Consider the following 17064-nt stretch of genomic DNA (forward strand, 5'->3'; position numbering starts at 1 on the left):
AGAAGAGAAAGCAGAGAGAAGATATTACAAGTCTTTCTATACAATGTCTGTTTCCCACCCATGATGAACCAGAGCACACAGAGAAATACTATTCCTTTCGGTCTCTTCATATGTGGCTCACATGCAGTTCAAAACTAAAGTAGGAACATTTAGGTGACCAATTAAACATGTCTTAGTTTTACTAGTATCAGCATCATATCAGATTTGAATTGGTACAACTAAGCTTGTGTAGCTTGATAGGTGGAGCAATGCTATTACGACACGAATCACATAGGCTGAACTTGGTCTGCATAAAATGGGGCAAATGTAAGCATGATGAGTATAGTGTTGACTGTGGCAGTGGCATGACAGATCTGAAGCTGCAAACCGTGCAAAGCGTACTTAGCAACTAATGTTTGCTTTGAAATAACAACTAAGATTTGGTATGGAGAAGAAGGACGCGAGGTGCATGGTCGTCGCACACCGGCCACCTCCTGCCTCTCTACATGTCCCCTCGCCGCCCTGAGGACGCCACGCAGCCCCCCGATCTCTATCTCACTCTCCCTATCCCTATCCTCAAACCTGTTTCTCTTCCCCGCCGTTGCCAAGCGCCTCGCAGCGCGCCGCCGCTCGTCGACGCAGTCACCATGCTCCCCTCGTTGCCTCACTATGTTCAGAAGATCTGCTGCGATGCCCTAAACCTCTCCATCGAGCCACGCAGCGCCGAGCACCCTATGATGTCGTCTCCAAGCTCGCCTTCGTCCTCTACATCTGTTCCCCGCCGTCTCCGATTCGATGCCGCCAGGACCTTCCCGAGCCCGCCGACCCGCCCTACAGATGCGCTGTAAGACCCCATCTGTTTCCCCCCTTACCCTGTCATCAAGCGAGTAGCCTAGCTAGTTTTCCCGTCGTCCCGTGAGCTTGCTGCCGCCGTGCCTATCATCTCCATCGTTGCAGGTCACCGAACTCGTGTTCGAGCATGACCTCGATGCTTGTGGAGCTCCTAGGAGCCCGCCCAGCCTCTCAGCTTGCTCGCTAGCCAAGAGTAGCCTCGCGCTCATGCTTGCCCAACCTCCGGCCACCGCCAAAGCCGCCGTGGTTGTCGTCCCCGGCCACCCCATAGCCTCCCAAGGCCTCCCCTAGTCGCGCACGAGCGTGAGCTCTCCACGGGTACCCTCGGCGCATCGAACCGCTGCCGGGGCAGCAATTCCGGGGTGCCTCGGTCGTCGATTGAGGTCGCCGGCGGCTAAACCTTGTTTAGCTGACATGGCAACAATTAGTTTAGGCCCTAATTAACCCCCGCAACCACTGACTGGTGGGCCCAACCCCTATAACGATTTTGGTTAGGTTTAACTAACGTCTCTAATTGTTAGTGAGCCTATGAAATGTGGGACCCACACGTCAGGTTTGACCCCGACCGGCCCCTGTTGATTTGCCGACGTCACAAAGATGTCATGCTGATGAAGCAACTATTTCTGGAATAGAAATAAATATAAATGATTTATTTATTTTCATAAATTTTCCTAAACTTGTAAGAATCAGAGAAAATCAACCGTAACTCCAAATGAAATAATTTATATATGAAAAATTATTAGAAAAATATGAAGAATCTATTTATGGACCTTTCATGCATGTTGAAAAACTTCTAGTTGATGAATTGGACAAACCAAATAAATGGCATTTGAATTTCACATATGGATTTTTAATTTGAACCTTGAGTTCAAACCAACTTTGTTTAACTTGTTGCTAGCTACATTAGCTCAAAGGACAACTTATTGCCATGCCATGATCATGCATTGTATTGTCGCATTGCATTGAATGTGTTCCTTCTCTGTTTGCCAGTGTTGTTCCCTCTTAGTAGCCGTTATTTCGGCGTTGTGATCGATGACACCGATGAAGAGATATACTATCTTCAAAAGTGCTAGGCAAGTAAACCCCCATTGAGCATTCCTATACAATCCCACTCTCTCGCTCTTGCTCTCTTTTACTGCATTTGGACAACAACGGTTCAACTATTACATGCTGCGGTAGTTGAACCCCTTTTCTCTGCATGACCTGTCTTTGCCACAGTAAATAGTTGAGACCCACTAGCATGAGTAGGAGTTGTTTAGGCCATGATGTGCCTACTCATTCATGCTTTGCTTGTTATGCATGCTATGCTTAGAGTTGTGTCGGGTCTGATTCATCTAGGATGGATTGGAATGGTGATGGACATGTCCTACTGTTGAGAGCTAAGTGTGTGAACATGATTTAGTAAAGGTAGTGGTGAGAGGACATGTAGAAGTACATGGTGGGTTGTCTCATCAAAACTGTCCTCAGGAACTAAGTTATGTGTCTATGATCCCAGACAGTTACTACCACACATTGGGCTCCGGGCACTCCAAGCTCTCTCTACTTATTAATCGCCTCGATCTCTGTCCAGGTGTTGTAACTAGTTTCTGGTGTTTGTAGGTAGTGCTAGTAGTCTACCAAGTGGCACCCGGTACAGGTGAGCTTGGGAAAGACTAGGTGAAGTGCCACAGTGTACCAAGTGGCACCTGGATGGTGGGCATGGGAACCCTGCTCACATCATTTGGGGCCATGATGGAAACCTCGGCTGGACTCCCTTTCTGATGGAACCCGAATAGGCGATAAACCTGGACTAGAGTCTTGCGTGGTTAGTCAGGTCGTGGTCGACACCCTTGCCAGACTCCCGCTTGAAGGTTGCCGAGATACATTCCATGTACATGGCGGTAAGTGGCGAGAGCATGTGTGAATAAGTACACCCCTCCATGGTTAACATGATCTATTCGAATAGCTGCGTCCACGGTAATGGACTACTGGGTTGCTTATGCAGTTCATAGAAAAGTGAAAGTGGATACTCTAAAACGTGCAAGATAAGTGTGAGTGCTATGGATGGCCTTCTCATAGGGAGATGGGAGTGGATCCATAGTGGTGAATATGTGGACTCGTGTGCGCCACCTCAAAAGAGTTACCAGTAGTCGTAGTACAGGGTAGCCATGAGTCAAAGATGGCTTGCTGCAGTTAAACTCCACCACCCCTTTTGTTGATGTTGATGCATATGTAGCTAGTTCCGAGGTAAGTCTTGCTGAGTACATTTGTACTAATGTTTGCTTAATTCTATTTTGCAAAGTAGACTTCAGTCTCACTAGTAGTTCTGCGTGGACTTCGATGTTTAGCTTGTTACCTCAGCTACGATCTTGTACCCTTGGGAGGGACTTGTTGATAGTCAAGCTTCCCAGCCTTTTTCATTTTTAGTTGTCTGTACTCGGACATGTTATGCTTCTGTTGCCTCTATGATGTGTATGTTGGGTCATGTGACCCATGATTGTAATTCTTACTATGTATGACTCCTTGCAGCCTTCTAAATAAATACTTTGAGTCATAGAGTTTGGTTGTGAAGCCATGTTGTATTTGCAGATATCGAGCACATTGTGTGTATGTTTTTGAAATGCTTCGTATGTGTGGGATCCAACAATCTAGTTGTTTATTCCTGATAGCTTCTCTTATGGGGAAATGCATCCTAGTGCTTCCATTAAGCCATGGTAGCTTGCTACTGCTCCGGAACACTTAGGCTGGTCGACATGTGTCCTTCTTCATTCCTGTGTCTGTCCCTTCGCGGAAATGTCACGCGATGTTCCTTTAAGTCCTTGTAGCTTACTACGACTTGGGTTCATATGTTGATGATCGACACATTCCTTGCTGGGTCATGTATGTCTGTCCCTATAAGTTAGTGCCACCTTGGGTTTACGACTAGTCATGTCCGCCCGGGTTCTCTGTCATATGGATGCTAGCAACACTATCATATACGTGAGCCAAAAGGCACAGACGGTCCTGGGCGAGGTAAGGAGGCACCCGTGGCGATACCGTGCATGCAATGTGATATGATGTGTTACATGCTAGATCGGTGTGACTTTGGATTGGGGTCCTGACAGCTTTGGTATTAGAGCCTAACTGCTTGTAGGATTACCAAGCCAAACTCGTCCAAGTTGAAACTAGAAATTCTATAGTTATATAAGGGAATTAATTTTGGAAGGGAACGGAAGGCTCTTTTCACTCCTTTACCTTATGTCCTTATAATCTGAGTCACCCTCATCTTTCTACGGGGTTAAGAAACTAGGCCTTCTCATCTATCTATCAGGATGACTAGTTACTATGCTAGAGACTTATAGGAGTGAGTGAATCAAGTCTCGGTTCAATTTCTAGTACTTCTATGTCTTAACAGTTGGTCTAAGAACCATTTTGCAAGATGTCTCCAAATATTTTTGAGCATTTACAACCATTATGCTGTCTGAGTCATCCCAGGTTTCTAAACAATCTGATGCATTTGCAAATCTTTCCTCCCTGTTCTCGATGTTCCTTTTGGGCCAGATTAACCACACTAATCGCCAAGTTAAGGTACTCCGTTGCCTCGGCATATATGTTGAAGCTATTACTATGACGCTAGGATATTTCAGAGAACCATCCAGTGATCCAATCTTGTATTGTGTTCTAGTGTGATGATTCTTCCCACCATTCTCGAGAGCATCTCGTGATGTTATCTAGTATGTAGGTATTCCATTTCTGGGTTCCTAAACCCAAGGTTCACACTACTTACTTCGTGTTTATAGTGTTTGGTCGTTCCTTAAGGATATTAGTAACCTTGTGATCGTCTTCGAGGTCTGTGGTATATCATTCTTCCAAATACCATGAACCATCCTTGGTGGAAATTCTTTCAACCAAAAGATAACAATAAGAGTGCTCTTGATGAGTTCTCGATTTTATATTGTGAATCTGCCAGTCCTACCCTTCTGCATGGGTTATCTGGAAGAAACATGTTGAATTTATTCAACGTGCTAATAGATGCATCCATAACTTAATGAAATTATATGTTCCTTTGAGTTGTACCTCGGCAACTGTATTTCGGCCTTTGTCCATCAGTTGATAGTGAAGGGTATGTGTGCATTCGTGTTCATCGATACCTTACTCTTGTGGTCCATCAAGTCATTCCATTTCACAATGGATTGGGAGAAACAAAATCCAGTACCTCATCCATTTCTAGGATTGAGTCAAAGTAGTTGTATCCTGTAGATCAAATGCCAATCCAGCTTTTGTTCTATTCTACCTCGGAGTATCACCCTCTTTCATAATAAGAGTATCATGAGAATTGCACACCCTCTTATGAATTCTTAAATCAGTGATACTTCTCTCCATCATTCTTCATTCCTCATTATCTGTGTTGGTTACAACCAGAATGCCAACGAGTGAACTGTGATGTGTGAAATCAATACTCCTAGCAACTCCGTTGCTTGGTAGTTAAAGGAAAATATTCTCATCCTTAGCGTGTTGGTTATCGAATCACCACTCTAAGATTAATCATGCTACCTAGTCTTTATTTCTGGTGCGCTTTTCGATCAATGAGTTTGGATTATGTTAATTCCTTGCTCTTTCGTTCATATCGCCTTGCCCTGAAAGGCAAGATTGTTCTCGAGCTTAGTGACATATCTGTGGTTCGTGATTTTCCGATCACCTTCTCGGGAGTATCACCAGGTTGACCCTGAATGTTATGTTAAGTTCGTGATCAAGTTGGTTTCTTGTAAACCACCCCTTCTCCAAGAATCTGTGTTGGATACCCTTGAGCTAGTTGGTTAACCTGAACAACAACTTGGAGAGTTGGAAGATAAAAGCTTGCCTAACTTAGTTCATTTAAAGGGATATCTTTGTGCCGTGTGTGTTTTGTCGAAAGATGATATCTTCATGAATTGATCTTCGTGATCAGTTGTTGGATCTATTATCTTACCAATCTTTGATTTGAGTATGGGCTATCGCCAAATCAAATCAGAACCAACGGTGTTCGTAATGTTATCTTACTCGTGGTTGTTTCCTTGAGCATACACCATTATATCTTTTGGTTCTGAACAATGCTATCACTTTGTTTACATAGTTGTGGCATTCCATCTTCATGGAAAACTCGATGATTTGTTGTTGATCCCATCATCAGCATGTTATCTTCTCCTTGATTCATGTTGAACATTAAGCTAGTGTTGGAAACTTGTGTAAGCATTTCCTTCGTGTCCTATTCATGAAGCATATGTTTGATGAAAGAAGTGACTTCCTCTAATTCATGTGCATTTGGTGCAAGTTGCCGCCGTGAATTCGAGAAAGCTTATTTTTGCCTCCTCTGGAATCGTTCCAAGTCAGTCATGCACGTACGAAGTATTCTATGGTCTGATAGACTGATCATCTTCATTCCACATGTATTTCCTAGCACACCAAGCCACTAATTGATTTGTTCAAGGATAAGAAGTTCCTTCTTAAGAGCATGCCTTATGCAAGGGCTTCTATATCCTTGATTACGGTTCCCCACCTGAACTCGGTAGTGTTTTATTATAAGACTAGTATGTGGTCATGCTTGTCTGGGACAACATGTTCACATGTGTGTAGTAGAACCAACTCATGTTTTGGAGCTTACTATCGTAGGCCATTTCCCGACAATCTTGCAACGTCATCTCTTTGATTTGTGTTGCAAAATTCCCATCCAGACATGCTGAGTGTGGAATATCCTGACACCAACCAGATCTGAATCTCAGGCATATATGATGGTTTTGACATTCCAAAGAATTATAATATTGGTCTTTTGAACCGTTAAGTGGATGTCATGTCCAACACACTTATTCGGGACATATCTTATTGCAGTATCTTGATTCAGCAATTTGGCCATTCTTCCATCAGGAGTTGGTATGACTTAGTCCATAAGTTGTTCCTTATGGGTTCACTGAGCTCCCGAAGTGAGACCTTTACTTGATGTTCGAGATACCGAATGGTATTGGGTTAAGTTGGTACATCAAGGAGAACATTAGAAGCAGAGAGCTAAATATCTCTCAGTCAAGCATCTAGATTTTGTCTCCTTGGCATAGTTAAGGTAAAAATCTGAGAAAGTGTTGTCTTCATTTGCATTCGCATCCTCCATCATTATCCATCATGGTAGTATGATATGTTTCCAGGATCTTGGCACAGATGTTGGTAAAACCCTATTGAATACGAAAATGCTCAAGTTCTTGAAAGCACGCTCAGACACTAGGTTATATCCTCGGTATCAATTGGGATGTGCCTTCCGTTTGCTGAGTTGTTCTATAACTCTAGTTCCCTTTCCAGCCGAGTATGCCATTGTTTCAAATTCTTTCAAATGATCATTTTTGAATTGCCTCAGGCTAGTATGAAGAGTTCAAATGATCTATGTGTCAAAAGTAATTCTTTTTGCCACTTAAGGAAATACTTCTGTGAGTCACCTTTCGTAAGGTGCCCTGTTACGGAATCATGGCAATTATTGCTACTATGAAATCATGCACCATCTTACTCAAGCGTGGAATTGTTACCCACCAAATTGAGCCCTTGTCATCTACTTCTTTCCATTCCTCCTGATATGTGTTTTGTGTCTTAGCTTAAGACATGTTTCAATGTGTCCCTCCATGAATTGGTCTTGAGTTGCTCGATCTTCGAGAAGATCGATTCCTATAGAGTTTTTTTCTATCATCGTCATGTTTGATGAAGATCTCGAAAGTAAAGATGTCAAGCTATATATGATGCAATGAATCCACATCTTCAAGAAGGGCAGTTAGATCATGAAGATCGTGTTAGTTTTGTGTCCCCTATGTCATCTTACCTCATGTCTTGAATCTCGGGACGAGATTCTTGTTTAGTGGAGGTGAGTTTTCACAGCCCTAGAATTTGATTGTAGTTAGTTGCATAAGCATCCATGCATCAAGTTTAAATTTTTCAAAACCTGAAACGGGGATTTTGAAGCCTTAACACCAAATGGAATTCAATCAGGTTCAAATTTAAATGTTTTGAATGAACCCAAAATGCCCTTCAGAAAAGTTCATCAATTTTGAATTGGTTGAAAACCTCTGACAAAAATGGTGGACATTTTTCTAGGTCATTTCTGGAATTTTGAATTAAATCATAAAGTATTTGAATTTATGCACTGAAATGCTATAAATATTTTAAATTCTCAAATAATTCTGAAACTAAATGTGGGCTTTGGAAATAATTCTAAAAGTGCCCAAAAATATTTTTAGGAGTTTTGGAAATGGTTTAGTATTTTTGCTAAATCAAAAACAAAAGGCAAAATAGAAAACAAAAAAATACGAGAAGTAGAGAGAGAGAGGAAAAACCCACCTCGCACTTACCGCAGCCCACTATCCGGCCCAGTGCTATGTAGCCCAGCCGCCAGTCATCACCTACCTCACGCCAGAAGGACGCGAGGTGTGTGGTCGTCGCACACCGACCACCTCCTGCCTCTCTACATGTCCCCTCACCGCCCTGAGGACGCCAAACAGCCCCCTGATCTCTATCTCACTCTCCCCGTCCCTATCCTCTCCCCTGTCTCTCTTCCCCGCCACTGCCAAGCGCCTCACAGCGCGCCGCCGCTGGTGGATGCAGCCACCATGCTCCCCTCCTTGCCTCAACATGTGCGGAAGATCCGTCGGGATGCCCTCGAGCTCTCCACCGAGCCATGCAGTGCCCGGCACCCTATGACGTTGATACATCTCCAACGTATCTATAATTTTTGATTGCTCCATGCTATATTATCAACTGTTTTGGACATTATTGGGCTTTATTATCCACTTTTATATTATTTTTGGGACTAACCTATTTACCGGGGCCCATCCCAGAATTGTTGTTTTTTGCCTATTTCAGAGTTTCGCAGAAAAGGAATATCAAACAAAGTCCAAACGGAATGAAACCTTCGGGAACGTGATTTTCGGAACGAACATGATCTAGGAGACTTGGACCCTACGTCAAGAAATAAAGGAGGAAGCCACGAGGTAGGGGGTTGTAACACCCCGGATGTAACCTACCTTATTTGTATTCCAACTCTTGCCATTTTCGGCACTAAGTTATTCTATTTCCTCGTTGTCGGGTTTTTGCCTTCATGTGCTTTTGTCTTTGTCTTGCATCTCATATCATGCCAACATGTGCATTGCATTTGCATACGTGTTCGTCTCATGCATCCGAGCATTTTCCCGGTTGTCCGTTTTGCTTGCCGACGCTCCTATGTCCTCCGCAGTCCCTTTCTACCTCTTTTCGTCTACGGGTGTTAAACGTTTTCGGATCGGTCCGAGACTTGTCATGCGGCCTTGGTTTACTACCGGTAGACCGCCTGTCATGTTTCGTTCCATTTGGACTTCGTTTGATACTCCAACGGTTAACCGAGGGACCAAAAAGGCCTGGTGTGTGTTGCAGCCCAGCACCCCTCCAAAGTGGGCCAAAACCCACCTAAACCTCCTCCATCACCTAGGCCGTTCGTTCACGATCGCGTGGCCACAAACTGTGCTCAATTTGGAGCCTCCTAGCTCCCTCTACCTCTATATAAAGACCTGCCCCCGATTTTCGGATCTCTCCCTCCTCAAAACCCTAAAAATCCGCCCTCCGCGCGCCGGACGTGTCCGCCGGTGCCGGACACACCCAGCGCCGCCGCTCCCCGCCAATCGCCGGGCGCCACGTGTCCCGGCCTGTCCCCGCCGCCGCCAAAGCCCGGGAGGCCCGCGCGCGGCCCCCCCGACGCCCATCCGGGTCGCGCTCCACCGCCTCATCATCGCTCGCGCCCCTCCGCCTCATCATCGCCCGCGCCCCGCCGCCTCCTTCCGCCGTCTCCGCCGCCCAGGTCGTCGCCGGCCGCCGCCGACCTCGATGCCCTCATCGCCGACAAGCTCCGGAAGGCGCACCGCCGCCTCGGCTCGCTGCTCCGGCGCCGCCACCGACCGCACCTCGCCGCCCTGTAGCTCCTTCCTCTCCTCTCCGGCAAGTGCCATGTCCGGCAAGTCCCCGGCAAAGCTCTAGCCACCTTCGAACTCCGGCAACTCCGGCGAGCATCCTCGATCCGTGCGCTGCCCCCGATCCAGATCTGAACGAGGGGTTGACTTTCTCCCCGAAACCCTAATTATTTTGCTATCTTTGTCATGCCATAACTCTGCACCTGTTGCTCCGATTCACGCATGTAGCATAACGAAATGTTCGTCTCGATGAGTACTCCATTTCATCTCATTGCATCATTGTCATTTGAGCTCATCTTGATGCCCTAAATGCTGTTTGAAGAGGGCTATGTGATGTTAGTTTCAGATTTTTATCAGGTTATGCATTCTTGTCATTTTTTCCATGATTGATGTGTACCTCCTATGAACTTGAGATCTACATGAGTTTTGAAGTATGCCATGACATCTTTATAGGGGTGTATGCCATGTATTTTTGTGATCTCTGTGGTGACTAGCACAAGCATGCAAAGTAGCTTACTTATTGTTGCTGATTTCAGGGACTTAGAAATATTCTAAGTCTCTACCCTGTCATTATTTTTATGCCATATGTTCATGTTGCTACCTAGTGATCCGTGCCTCTTTTGAGCATGATCTGTAAGGATGTTTTCTAGATATTGTGGTGCTCTATCCATCCATGTCTTTGTTTGCATTTATGGAGCACCCTATCTTGAGTCAATCGAGCTCTACTTTTGCTACAAAACGTTCTTGGTAGATTGTTAACATGTTATGAATTTTGTCGATCTTCTTGTAATTGATCCGTGCATGCTATGTTGTTGTTCTTGCCATGTTTAGCTTCTAGGCCATGTCTACTTGCTGGGTGTATGCTTAGTTTGTCATGCAATGCCTTGTGGTGAGTGCATCGAGCTCGTAAACATGCCTACTTGATATTTGTTTTGCCATGTTCCAGTTTTTCACCAGGTCTGAATCTGTTAACGATAATTGCTATGTTCACATGGTTGCCATTGTATTTTCTGATCCTTTTTGGCTTATGGTCCATAAGGGACTTTTGTTCTATGCTTTGAGTAGCTTCATGCCATGCCTTGCTGTGCCATGATATGTTCCTGTAGCATGTTGTTACCTTGCTATAAACATTGCTTCCTGATGTTAGATTCCTATCTGTAACCTGATATCTTTTGCACTTTTGCCATGCTTGTTTGAGCTTGCTATTGAGTGAATTAGCTGTAGCTCAGTGTTCATCTTTTGTCAGGCATCTTGAGTCGATCCCTGCCATGTATTTTGTTGTCATGTTAGATGGTTGTAGCATGTTGTTCTTGATGCATTTAGATGGTCTCGTGATGTTAATCGCAGACCGGTGCCATATTTGTTTTGCTTGTCATTTCCAAACCGTGCATCCGATTCCGGTGATCCTTATATCGATTTCAATCGAAATCAACTCCTCTTTCCAGTGGCACTCTTGGTTTTCCAAGTTGAGGCCAGGTTCAATCATTCCTTTCCATATCATGCATATGCATCTCATATCACATCCCGCATATCATGCCATGTCTTAAATCATGTTGTTTGTGCATTGCACGTGGTTTATTGTGTCTACCTTTGCTTGTTGTTCTTGCTTTGGTAGAGCCGCGAGACGAGTACATGATCAAGGAGCCCGTTGAGTACGCTTACAAGGTTCAAGTCAACTCAGAGAACTTTGCAGGCAAGATGACCATACCCTCGAAATCACTTCTATCTTTGCTTGCTAGATGCTCGCTCTTTTGCTATGCCTATGCTATGATACATACCACTTTCTTATCATGCCTCCCATATTGCCACGTCAAACCTCTAACCCACCTTGTCCTAGAAAACCGTTGTCTGGCTATGTTACCGCTTTGCTCAGCCCCTCTTATAGTGTTGCTAGTTGCAGGTGAAGATTGGAGTTTGTTCCTTATTGGAACATGTTCATTGTTGGGATATCATTATTATGCCTTGTCTATTATTAATGCACCTATATACTTGGTAAAGGGTGGAAGGCTCGACCTTATGCCTGGTGTTTTGTTCCACTCTTGCCACCCTAGTTTCCGTCATACCGGTGTTATGTTCCTTGATTTTGCGTTCCTTACACGGTTGGGTTATAATGGGAACCCCTTGACAGTTCGCCTTGAATACAACTCCTCCAGCAATGACCAACATTGGTTTTACCATTCTCCACCTAGCCTCTTTTTCCCTTGGGTTTTCGGAGACCAAGGGTCATCTTTATTTAAACCCCCGGGCCAGTGCTCCTCTGAGTGTTGGTCCAAACTAGAGCCCCTTGCAGCGCCACCTCGGGGAAACTCGAGGGCTGGTTTTAGTTGTATGGATTGCCTATCCGTTGTGCCCTGAGAACGAGATATGTGCAGCTCCTATCGGGATTTGTCGGTACATTCGAGTGGTGTTGCTGGACTTGTTTTACCATTGTCGAGATGTCTTGTAACCGGGATGCCGAGTCTGATCAGATTGTCTTGGGAGAAGGAATATCCTTCGTGGACCATGGGAGCTTGTGATGGGCTAAGTTGGGACACCCCTGCAGGGATTTGATCTTTCGAAAGCCGTGCCCGCGGTAATGGGCAGATGGGAATTTGTTAATGTCCGGTTGTAGATAACCTTAAACTTAACTTAATTAAAATGAATTCAACAGAGTGTGTGGCCGTGATGGTATCTTCTCGGCGGAGTCCGGGAAGAGAATAGGGTCTCGTGTTATGCATGATCGTAGGTTGTTCTAGGATCACTTCTTCATCATAGTTCATCGATCGTGCCTTTGCCTTCTCTTCTCGCTCTCATTTGCGTATGTTAGCCACCATATATGCTAGTCTCTTGCTGCAGCTCCACCTCATACTTTTACCCTTCCTATAAGCTTAAATAGTCTTGATCGCGAGGGTGTGAGATTGCTGAGTCCCCGTGACTCACAGATTACTTCCAAAACCAGATGCAGGGACCGATGACACCATTCTAGGAGATTCAACTGAGCTCAAGTGGGAGTTCGATGAGGACTCAGGACGATACTACATGTCTTTCCCAGATGATCAGTAGTGGTGTCCAGTTGGGGCGATCGGGGACTATGTTGCATTTGGGGTTTATCTTTATTTTGGTTCCATAGTCGGACCTTGAGTGTATTTGGATGAATGTAATGACTTATTTATGCACTTCTGTGACTTGGCGATTGTAAGCCAACTATGTACCTTTTCCCTTATTCATTACATGGGTTGTTTGCAAAGATTAGCTCACTTGCGACATTGCTTTCAATGCGGTTATGCCTCTAAGTTGTGCTTCGAAACGTGGGAGATATAGCCGCATCGAGGACGTTACAAGTTGGTAATCAGAGCTTTCCCCGACCTTAGGAGCCCCCCTGCTTGATCGAATCGTTGGAGTTGTTGAGTCTAGAAAAATGTTTTGAGTCATTTAGGAATTATATATGTCGGAGAGTAGGACTTATTTTTACTCCTCAGTCCCTTCGTCGCTCTGGTGAGGCATCCTGACGTAGAGTTTTGACTCTTCTCTTCTCAAATTTCACTAAAAAAAATTAGGATCACGCGGGTATCTTGGAATCATTCCGATGGTTTTGTGATGAGAACATTGTTCTTGGTGCCTCCTGACATTTAGGGGTTGTGGCAGTGTCCCGAGGAGTTGAGCTCCGAGGTGTTTTTGTCACAATTTTAACCTTGAGATTCTGGAATACCTGAGTTTCACCGACATCGAAAATCTCTTTTATGCAGTTGTTGGTGAGATAACCTCGATGCCACCCAGTACTAGGGTGGGAGTTCGGGTGTATCTCCATAAATCGTATAACCGATGCTTTTCGAAGGTTGAGGTAGATGATTTCTGAAGTTTTCTTGGTTATGTGTTGAAGGATGGATACAACTGGGTGCATGGTTTGCTAGCTTTGGGTGAGATATTATGCTTCCCCTGTATCCCCAACACCTGATTGCATAACCGGAAAGGTTCGGGAGTTTCATAGGTGGGAATTCTTGTAGCTCAAGAATTTCTTCCGCGAATATTTTGGTTTGTGATTGGGTAATCCTTACCAAGTATTTGTTCTTGTCCGTACCTTGTTGTTTTATTCTTCTACCTATATCTAAGTGGCTTATCAATTTATGGAAATGTGACCATTTCAATTGGAATGCATTCGTTCATTCTGTTCGGATGTGTAGACTATATGTTACAATTTCTATCCATTTGATTCAGCTTGAATATATGTCTGTCAAGATGCTAATGGATGTCACCCTCTTCAAGATGGCAACTCCAACGCGCACGACTCGGAATCCGGATCCGCCACTACCACCTCCACCTCCGGAGGCATGGCAAGCTGTGATGGCCGCTACCAATGCAAACACGCAGCTGATCATGCAAATTTTGCAAGAGCCCAACCAAGGGAATCATGGCCATGGCAACAATCAGAATCAGTTTGCTACACTCAACCAGTTCCTCGCTAATCAGCCAAAGACCTTCAGCAACTGTGTTGAAGCAACAGACGCTGATGATTGGCTCGTGGATATCTGCAAGCATTTCGAATGCAGCAACGTCAGGCCTGAGGACTTTGTCAAGTTTGCCTTGTTCCAACTCAAAGACCAAGCTGCAGAATGGTTTCAGCGATACAAAGATTCTAGAGGAGGTCGTGTGATTACCTAGGATGAATTCCGTCAAGACTTCAAAGCTCACCACATTCCTCAGAGTGTTGTTGAGAGCAAGCATGAGGAATTCTGCAACCTGAAGCAAGGCAGCTTGTCTGTTTACCAGTATAACATCATGTTCCAGAAGCTAGCTCGTTTCGCTAAGCAGGACGTCGCTGATGAGAAGAGCATGATTTATTAGTTCAGAGGTGGCCTCAGAGAAGATCTTCAACTAGCTCTCGCGCTCTTTGAGCCGAAGAAGTACGATGGTTTTACAACATGGCACTAAAACAAGAGACTGCGCAGCTGAAGTGCGATGCTTCCAAGAAGCGAGTCAGAGATGCGGCCCCTTCTTCCTCAACTCAAGTGGCAACTAAGCAGCAAAAGTATTGGCTGCCTCCTCCTCCGTTCCGTCAGCCTTATCAGTAGAAGAGAAAAGGTGGCAATGGATCTTCCCACCCACCCCACCCTGGCTTCCAGAACAAGACTTCGTCTCATGCTCCAAGATCAAGTGCTCCGCATCACCGTCCGCTCTTGGAGGTCACATGCAACAAGTGTGAGCAGAAGGGTCACTATGCCAACAAATGCTCCAATCAGAGGCGTCTTCCTCCTCCTCCTGTGAGATATGTTAGTACCACAGTGGTCAAGCATAATCCCAAGCACGCCAAGGTCAACATGATGAATGCAGCTCAGGCAGAGGACTCGTCAGATGTCATCATGGGTAACCTTCCTATTAACGATATTCCTGCAAGAGTTCTTTTTGATACTGGTGCATCGCATTATTTCAACTCGAGACCTTTTGCATCTATGCATGATCTGGTTACTCAAGTTTTCCCAAAACCTTTGGCTATTGTTTCTCCGGCCCGACAAATGACTTCTTGAGTTTTTGTTCCGGATGTTTCTATCATGTTGGGCGACTATAAGTTCTTGTCTTCTCCTAATGTCCTTGGTGACTCGGATATCGATCTTATTCTCGGAATGGACTAGCTTTCTAAGCACAAGGCTCAGCTTGATTGTGCTGCCAGGCAGATTCAATTAACACATTCGTTTGAGGATGTTATCGTCTTTGCCGCTTGTGATGATACCATTCGTCTGTTTTCTCTCAACGAGAAGGGCGAGCTGGATGCCATCTCTCAGATTCCAGTCATTTTCGAATATCAAGATGTCTTTCCAGAAGGACTTCCAAGAATGCCTCCACACCAGCTAGTTGAATTCGTCATCGATCTTGAGCCTGGCACGGAGCCTGTTGCAAACGTCCTTACAAGCTTGGACCTGAAGAGATGAAGGAGCTGAAGAAGCAACTCGATATTCAAGAGCGTATGGGTCTCATCCGACCAAGTTCTTCTCCATGGGGTTGTGGAGTTCTTTTCGTCAAGAAGAAGGATGGAACGGACCGACTATGTGTCGACTATCGTCCATTGAACAAGAAGACCATAAAGAACAACCCCACTTCCCAACATCAATGAGCTTTTTGAACAACTCAAAGGCGCTCAAGTTTTCTCCAAGCTTGATCTCCGTATGGGCTATCATCAGATTCACATTCGTTAACAAGATATCCCCAAGACAGCATTCAGAACAAGCTATGGTTCATATGAATACACTGTCATATCTTTCGGCCTCGTCAACACTCCGCCAACATTCTCTCGCATGATGTATTTCATCTTCAATGCCTACACAAATGACTTCGTCTTGGTCTACCTCGATGACATTTTGGTCTTCTCCAAGAACAAGGAGTATCATGCCAAGCATTTGAGACTAGTGCTGGATAAACTCAGAGAACATCAGTTCTATGTGAAGTTTTCAAAGTGCGAGTTTTGGCTCGATGAGGTTCTCTACCTTGGGCATATCATCTCCGCCAAGGGCATAGCTGTGAATCCTGAGAAGGTGTCTGCAATTGTGAATTGGGAACCACCTCAGAATGTGAAGCAACTACGCAGCTTCCTTAGGCTCGCAAGCTATTGTCGAAGGTTCGCTGAGAACTTCTCAAAGATCGTGAAGCCTCTTTCCAACCTTCTCCAGAAGCATGTGAAGTATGTTTGGTCGCCTGAATGTGACATCGCTTCCAACACCCTGAAAGAGAAGTTAGTCACTGCTCCAGTTCTGACTCCTCCTGATGAATCCAAACCGTTTGAGGTCTTCTGTGATGCTTCCCTTCAACGTCTTGGTGCTGTGTTGATACAAGAGAAGAAAGTTGTGGCCTATATCTCTCACTAGTTGAAGCCCAACGAAAAGAACTACCCCACTCATGACCTCGAGTTGGCGGCAGTTGTCCATGCTCTTTTAACTTGGAGACATCTCTTGTTGGTAAGGAAAGTGGACATCTTCACTGATCAAAAGAGTCTCAAGTACATCTTCACTCAGCCCAACCTCAACTTCAGGCAAACTCGTTGGGTCGAAATGATTCAAGGGTATAATGCGAGTATCGAATATACTCCAGGCAAGGCCAATGTAATTACTAACACTTTCAGCATAAAGGCTTACTGCAACAGTTTGATTATCAAGCCTTATCAACCGGAGCTTTGTGAAGCTTTCCATAAACTCAACCTTCAAGTTGTTCCTCAAGGTTTCCTTGCCAACCTCCAAGTCTCTGCTCCTTTGGAAGATCAGATTCGCGAGGCTCAACTTCTTGATGCTATGGTGAAGAAGGTGAAGATTGGGATTGCCAAGAGTCAACCCAAGTACAAGTGATATCGTCTCGATGACAAGGATAC

This window comes from Triticum dicoccoides, chromosome 6A (genome assembly GCF_002162155.2).
Source record: "Triticum dicoccoides isolate Atlit2015 ecotype Zavitan chromosome 6A, WEW_v2.0, whole genome shotgun sequence".
Classification (NCBI taxonomy): Eukaryota; Viridiplantae; Streptophyta; class Magnoliopsida; order Poales; family Poaceae; genus Triticum; species Triticum dicoccoides.